This window comes from Mus musculus, chromosome 11 (assembly GCF_000001635.26).
Source record: "Mus musculus strain C57BL/6J chromosome 11, GRCm38.p6 C57BL/6J".
In the NCBI taxonomy this organism is placed as follows: Eukaryota; Metazoa; Chordata; class Mammalia; order Rodentia; family Muridae; genus Mus; species Mus musculus.
Genome location: NC_000077.6, coordinates 119,104,367 through 119,111,412, shown reverse-complemented (window position 1 = coordinate 119,111,412; position 7,046 = coordinate 119,104,367). Strand labels below are relative to the sequence as shown.

At 50.5% G+C, this 7,046-nt stretch overlaps 1 long non-coding RNA gene across 1 annotated transcript; it reads right to left on the bottom strand.

Moving 5' to 3' along the window:
* Positions 1-2,228: 2,228 nt before the first annotated feature.
* Gm35878 lies at positions 2,229-6,275 on the bottom strand. The gene is made up of 3 exons (XR_389219.3): positions 5,485-6,275; positions 3,936-4,202; positions 2,229-2,366 (listed from the first exon to the last, which is right to left on the bottom strand). It is a non-coding gene; the product is annotated as a predicted gene, 35878 (long non-coding RNA).
* Positions 6,276-7,046: the final 771 nt, after the last annotated feature.

The following is a 7,046-nucleotide window of genomic DNA, read 5'->3' as shown; positions in this document are numbered from 1 at the left end:
GCTCAGAGGACAGTGGTGCCAGCACTCCTAAGGTCCCACCAACCCTTGGGGCAAGAGGGACTTTTTATCTAAAAGCTGTGTGCTCCAGCGTCCCTGGAGGTCTCTCCACATCGCAGAGACCCACCATAGAAGGCATACCAAGCTGGTGGCACTGGAACCCCAAAGCTTGCCTGCCCCGGGCCTCACATGCTGTCCATGCTGAAAGCCTGGATGAGCTTTCTTCAAATTCTCTCAGGTGAGGGAGCTCCAGTCAAGCAGAATGTATTCAGAACCTGTGTGTGTGTTTGTGCGTGTGTGTCTGCGTGTGTGTCTGCGTGTGTTTGTATATGGGTTTGTGTGTGTGCATATGTATATGTGTCTGTCGGTGTATGTTTTTGTGTGTGTGTGTGTCTGCATGTGTTTGTATATGGGTTTGTGTGTGTGTGCATATGTATGTGTATCTGTCTATGTATGTGTGTGTGTGTATGTGTGCATGTGTTTGTATATGGATCGGTGAGTATGTGTGTGCATGTATACATGTGTGTGAGTATACATCATGTGTCTGTATGTAGAGCCCAGAGTTTAACCTTAGCTGTTGCTCCTCAGGAACCAATCGCACTATTTTATGTGTAGGTGTGTCTTGCCTGAATGTGTGTCTGTGTGTCATATGCACATATGCATGACGGGTGTCTTTAGAGGCAGAGGAGAATGTTAGATACCCCGGAACTGGAGTTGCAGGCAGTTGTGAGCTGACAAGTGAATGCTGGGAACTGAACTTCGGTGTCCACCCACCCTCCAAAAAACCAGCCAGTGCTCTTAAGCACCAAGCCATCTCCAGAGCCCCCTCTTTTGAGGTAGGGTTTCTCACTGGTCTGGGGATTACCAAATGGACTACGGTGGCCAGTGATCCCCAGGGTCCTGCCTGTCTCAGCCTCCCTTGTGCTGGGATTACAAGAGTGATCACCATTCCTAGCTTTTTGTGGTTTTGTATTTCTTCTTTCCTTCCTCCCTCCCTCTCTCCCTCCCTCCCTTCCTCCCTTCCTCCTTTCCTCCCTCTGCCCCTTCCTTCCTTCCTCTCTCCCTCTCTTCCTCCCTCCCTTCCTTCCTCCCTCTCTCCCTCTCTCCCTCTTCCTTCCTTCCTTCCTTCTTCCCTCTCTCCCTCTCTTCCTCCCTCCCTTCCTTCCTATCTCCCTCTCTCCCTCCCTTCTTTCCTTCCTTCCTTCCTTCCTTCCTTCCTTCCTTCCTTCCTCCCTCCCTTCCTTCCTATCTCCCTCTCTTCCTCCCTTCTTTCCTTCCTTCCTTCTTCCCTCTCTCCCTCTCTCCCTCCCTCCCTTCCTTCCTTTCGTCTCCTTGCACTGGTTCCTGGAACTGGATGCTCTGCAAACGCTTTACTCCCTGAGTGTCTCCTTAGCCCCAGAACCTCTTCCAGGTTGAACAATCCAAGACAGGATGAACCCGAGGCAAAGTGTCTGCACTGCTCTCCAGAGGGTTAAAGGAACACCCTGGCCGGCTGCCCAGCAGGTAGCAGGAATCAATCTGTCCCTACTGAGGAATTTTAAACATTGTCCCAGAGTCCACCCTGAAGGTAGGACACTGGCCTGAGGCCCAGTGGCTTCCTCTCAGCCCTCAGAGGGGTGGGCCCTTGTACAGGGCCTATAGGCAGTAACCACAGTTGAAAGCCAGACAGACACATAGGACACTCCAGCATGGACATGTCCCAGTTCTGAATCTCAAAGTGGGTGCCGCGTGCTTTTATTTGATAAACTGTGCAAACGTAACCCACCCAGTGTCAAGTAGCTAGGGGTTTCGGTTTTAATTTTAGTCACTTAAGTCTTCTGTGGTAGAAAGAAGTAGAAAAGCAGAGTGAGTGTGGGTGTCAGCCGGTTGTCACCAGTGCTGGGCATACATTTTAATGTGTGCTCACGCAGAAAGAGAAAACTCAATACAAACCAAGCAGACCTGAGATGGAGCTGGGAGAGATGACAAGAGACAGGAAGTCTATCTTCCCTTCCTCTCTCCCACCTTCCCATTCTGTCTGTCTCTCTCTCTCTCTCACACACACACACAAAGACACACACATTTTTCAACACTTTTGGTAAGAGTGTACCTTATAATAAATATTTTAACCATACACATAAAAGGGACACCTGGAAAAGCTGAAGGAGAAAATGGACTCCAAAGCTGCCCTCTGACCTCTGCATGTTCACTGTAGCATGGCACACACATCATGCACAGTGCAATAATAATTATTTTTAAGGAATTCTTTATTTATCTTATGCATATGAGTACACTGTCGCTGTCTTCAGACACACTGGAAGAGGGCATCCAATTCCATTACAGATGGTTCTGAGCCACTATGTGGTCGCTGGGAATTGAATTCAGAACCTCTGGAAGGGAAAGTCAGTACTCTTAACCACTGAGCCATCTCTCCAGCCTAATAATAATTATTTTAATTAAAGAAAAGAAATCCAGCTATACGAAGAACCTCTTTTAAGTGTTTTCCTGTTATGAGGTGAGTTGAGAACAAAACAAATAAAAAACAACAAAAACCAAACCAAACCAACAAACAAAACAAAACCAAACAAAAAAAAAAAAAAACGACCACAGAGAAGCATTTCACATGACATCCTCCGTCACGGAGCCTCATTCACGGTCTGTCAGTGACCCGAAGGCTGTTGGCTTCCTCCTACCTCCCTGCACCTGTACCACAGGCAAACCCAACTCCCAGAACTGTGCAGATGGCGCAGCCAATGCTCTCAATGGCTGAGCCAGTCGGTTCCAGCCCCAGGCCCTGAACTTCCAATCTTCCTGCTTCAGTACTATGGCAACCTTCCTTCCTTTCTTTCTTTTTAAAATATTTTATCTATATGTTATTTTGCTAACATCTATGTATGTGTGTCATGTATGTGTAGTGCCATTGGAGGCCAGATGAGGGTACCAGATGCCCTGGAACTGGGGTTCCAGAGTTGTGGGCAGCCCTGGGGAGGGTGAGATTTCTGAGAAGCTGCGAACTTGTTCCATTAACACTTTGGCTGCATGAGAGGCTCTCCCTAGGACTCTGATGGGGAGAGCGGAGGGACCCAAGGGCACTTCCAGCCAACCATGTACACAACACTCTTGGAAACTGGGTGCCATGGAAACTGGGTGCCACAACCTAGTTTTGAGCTCCTGCTCCTCCCCTGGTAGCAGAGTAAAGGTCTTGTAGTGGCACAGGGGAGGACTACAGAGTCTGCCATCTTCCCTATTCTCAGGCACCCGACCTATGAGCTCACCTCTGAAAACTGTAGCCAGGGAGGCCACCTTGTCACCCCTCTTCTCCTCTCCAAACTGGCTACCTCTCCTTTTCCAAGGTGGCCATCATGAGCTCCCACCACCCCTTCCCTCTGCTCCAGCCCACACCCTGCGGTCTTCTTTGTCCCGTGCACCCCTGTGCTGGCTCCAATGCCCTGCATGTAAGCATGCATGTGTGCCTGTGTCTGTCCCTCCCTACTGTCCCAAACTGGCCTATTCAAGATCTCCCCAGAGCCCCTTCTTTATACTCTGAGTGGATGCCCCCAAAGTCTCCATTTCCTTCCTTCCATCTGCCTCCTGTGCTGTGCCCTCGGGGACTTTCTGGCCTATATCCGTCCCCTCTGTGACTACTTTCCTCAGACATTCCCTGAAGGCTGCCACTAGCCTTCTGCTGGGTTTCCTCTGGGCTTCCACAGTGACTCAATCTACACTGCATTCCAGACAGCCAACAGTAGCACAGAGTCTCACCAGGACATCGAAGGCTCACCATCCTTGTGAGCCCAGAGTTGGGCGTTGTGTGTTTAAAAATGACTGTCATAGTCCAACCAAGGACTTACGGTCTGGGCCCCATCTGCCTCTGGGGAGAGCCAGGGCTGCAAGTCAGACCAGCTGACTGGTGTCCCACCCCATCCACTACCCCCCACCCAGGCTCCAAGCCCCTCTACCTGTGCCTGTGACCACCACCCCCACAAAGCATTTCTTCATTCAGGAGTGTGCTCTGCTCTTGCATGATGCCTGGATCTTTTACTTCCAGCTCTGCCACCACCTTGATTCCTGTGTTGCATGCTGAAATTGCAATAACACGCTCTCTGCTGCCTGTTCTTGTCCACCGCACCTCAGCTGCCAGGTTAATCTCCCGAGAATGCCGTTAGGACTGGCGCCTTGATCACCTCACTTGTCAAATGCGGGGTTCCAGCTCCATAGATCAGCATCTTTAGAGATCAAATAAATCCTTTGGAATCCTGAAGACCATTATCCCCCAAAATGCGTGTGGCTCAGGGAGACTGCTGGTGGAGATGGTGTCAGCCCTAGCCTGCCAGGGCTTTGCAGGGCTCAGCCAAGGAGCCAGGCAGTGTGAGTCAGTGGGGTGGGGGGTGGGGGAGGTCAGTGGAGGGGGCTCAGTGTCAGGTGGGGGGCGAGTGGGTGAGGGTCAGTGGGGGAGGTCAGTTTCAGGGAGGTCAGTGTGGGGGAGGGTTAGCATCAGGTGGGGGGGCAATTGAGGGGTGTCAGTGTGGTAGGGTCAGTGGGGGAGGTCAGTTGCAGGGAGGTCAGTGGGGGGGTCAGCATCAGTTGGGGGGGTAAAGGGGGGTGTCAGTGGGAGAGGGTCTGTGTTGGAAGGGTCAATGTAGGAAGGTGGGTGTGGGGGAGGATTGGTGTGGGAGGTCAGTGGGTGGAGGGTCAGTTGGGGGTCACTGTTGGGGGTCAGTGTGGGGGTTTAGTGGGGGAGGGTTAGTAGAGGAAGGGCTAGTGGGAGAATCTTCCCTTGCTCACAGGGCAAAGCCCAGGGGGAGAGGGCTGTATGAGAGTTCTATGTTGCTGTGCAGAGCAGCCACACCGGTGACATGCTCTCTTGCCCTTTGGAGCCCGTGCATGGTGCACAGGTGTGTGTGTGTGTGTGTGTGTGTGTGTGTGTGTGTGTGTGTGTGAGTCTGAAGTTCAGATGTGAGCAAAGGGTAGAGCCGTGCTGGAGGGAAGAGGGGAACTCTCTGCCTCTTCCAGCAGTGTGAACAGCAGCCGCAGCAGCACCCCTCCTATCTGCTGGTTCACCACAGGAAGTGCTGCTCCATATCTGTATCCAGATTCATTCTTCTGCTGAGGACACCCATGACACCGAGCAAAGTGCCCACTCTCGATGGGACTTCAGCTTCATTTGATTATGTGGACAAAGATCTGGTCCCTGCCAAGGTCACACTCCAAGGTCCCAAGATGGGCGGGAGTTTAGGAACAAAGGGATTATTCAGCCTAGTACTGAGCAGGATGAGATGAGAAATCTCAAACATGATGCTCAGGGACAGCCTAGAAATGTCCCCGGAAGCAGAGGACATGGCATCTGGAGGTTCTGGTACTAGGCAAGGGCAGGAGCAGAGTCAGCCATTCTGGGCACCCCCAGCCCTCCTGGAATCAAGCAGCTGCCTGCTGGCTGCCCTGCTGGGTGGCCAGCTCTGAGAGAGACCCATGCGCAGACTGGTCCTTGAGGACAAGCCCCATAATTACCTCCGGCTGCCAGCACACAGCATCCACGTCAGTGATAAGCCGAGCCGGGTGGGAGGTGCACCAGCCCACAGACACCTCAGAGGTGGGCCGGTCCTGCTGACATCAGCGGCTCTCTGCTTGAGACAGAAGCCCTGGCCATGCTTTGACAGGAAGAAGAAGACCTTCCCTGGAGGAAACCTGAGCTAGCTGCCCGCTCGATGCTAGGCATCTCCGGAGCCCACGGGAAGTTGCTATCTCCTGAGTGAGATTTTTGCCTAGAGCTGTTCTGGACAGATGACGTATTATTGATGTGACTGTCCGGGCCCAGTGATCCCACTTGACAGCCCAGGGAGGCCTGGGAAGTTCATCACCTATCCGCCTCATTCTCTATGTCCACTGTTGTAGCCACCTACAGAGGCAAGCCGGAGCTAGCATGGTCTGTTCACTTTTGTGAGGGACCAGAAGTCACACACCAAACCTGATTAAGGAGCAAGAGATCGTGTGACCGCTGACATTCATCCCCACACCTGTGCCTCAGGCTACAGGAATGACGTCAGACTCTGATGGGCCAGATTCCAGCATAATTGTCTGGATGGTGAATATTGAACTCTCAGATCCACAGTGTCCAGGAAGGAGACCACAAGCTACACACGGCTTCTGAGCAGTTAAAAGGTGCTGACTGCCAAAATCCATAAGGCATTGCCAAGACTTCAAAGGATCATGATAATGAAGACGGCTCTGTAATGTTTATATTGACCACATGTTGAAGTAAAAAATATTTGGATGCATGAGAATAAACAAATGTAGTATTAACTCTTAATATGCTGACTTCTCTTTGCTTTTTTAAAAACATGTTTATATATATATTAAAGATTTATTTATTTTATGTATATGAGTACACTTTCACTCTCTTCAGACACACCAGAAGAGGGCATCGGATCGCATTACAGATGGTTGTGAGCCACCATGTGGTTGCTGGGAATTGAACTCAGGACCTCTGGAAGAACAGTCAGTGCTCTTAGCTGCTGAGCCATCTCTCCAGCCCCTATGTTTATATTTTTAAATTAAGTTCATTTGTGTATGAATGTTTGCCCTCCTGAATGTATGCAGGCTGGTTGCCAATGGAGGTTGGGAGAGTGAATTACAAATGGTTGTGAGCCACTATGTGGGTGCTGAAAATCAGATCTGGGTCCCTTACAAGAGTAACACATGCTCTTAACTACTTAACCATCTCTCCAGCCCTTCTTTTTACCTTAAAAAAAAAGTAGCTATCAGAAATTTAAAAATCACAGCCAGGTGTGGTGGGTGGCTTACACTTCTATCCCAGCACTCAGCAGGAGACAGTGAGCTCCAGTTAGCCTGACTATGGAGAAGAGCCCAGTGCAAACAAAATAATCACATAGTTGAATTGGTCCCAGACCTGTCCCAAAAATAAAATAAAATAAAATAAAATAAAATACCTCTCAGAGGTAGTTCTCATCCATCCATCCATTTATCTTGAGACAGGACCTCATTACATAAGCCCAAGATGGAACTGCAGTGATTCTCCTGCCTCAGCCTCTCCAGTGCTGTGATTACAGATA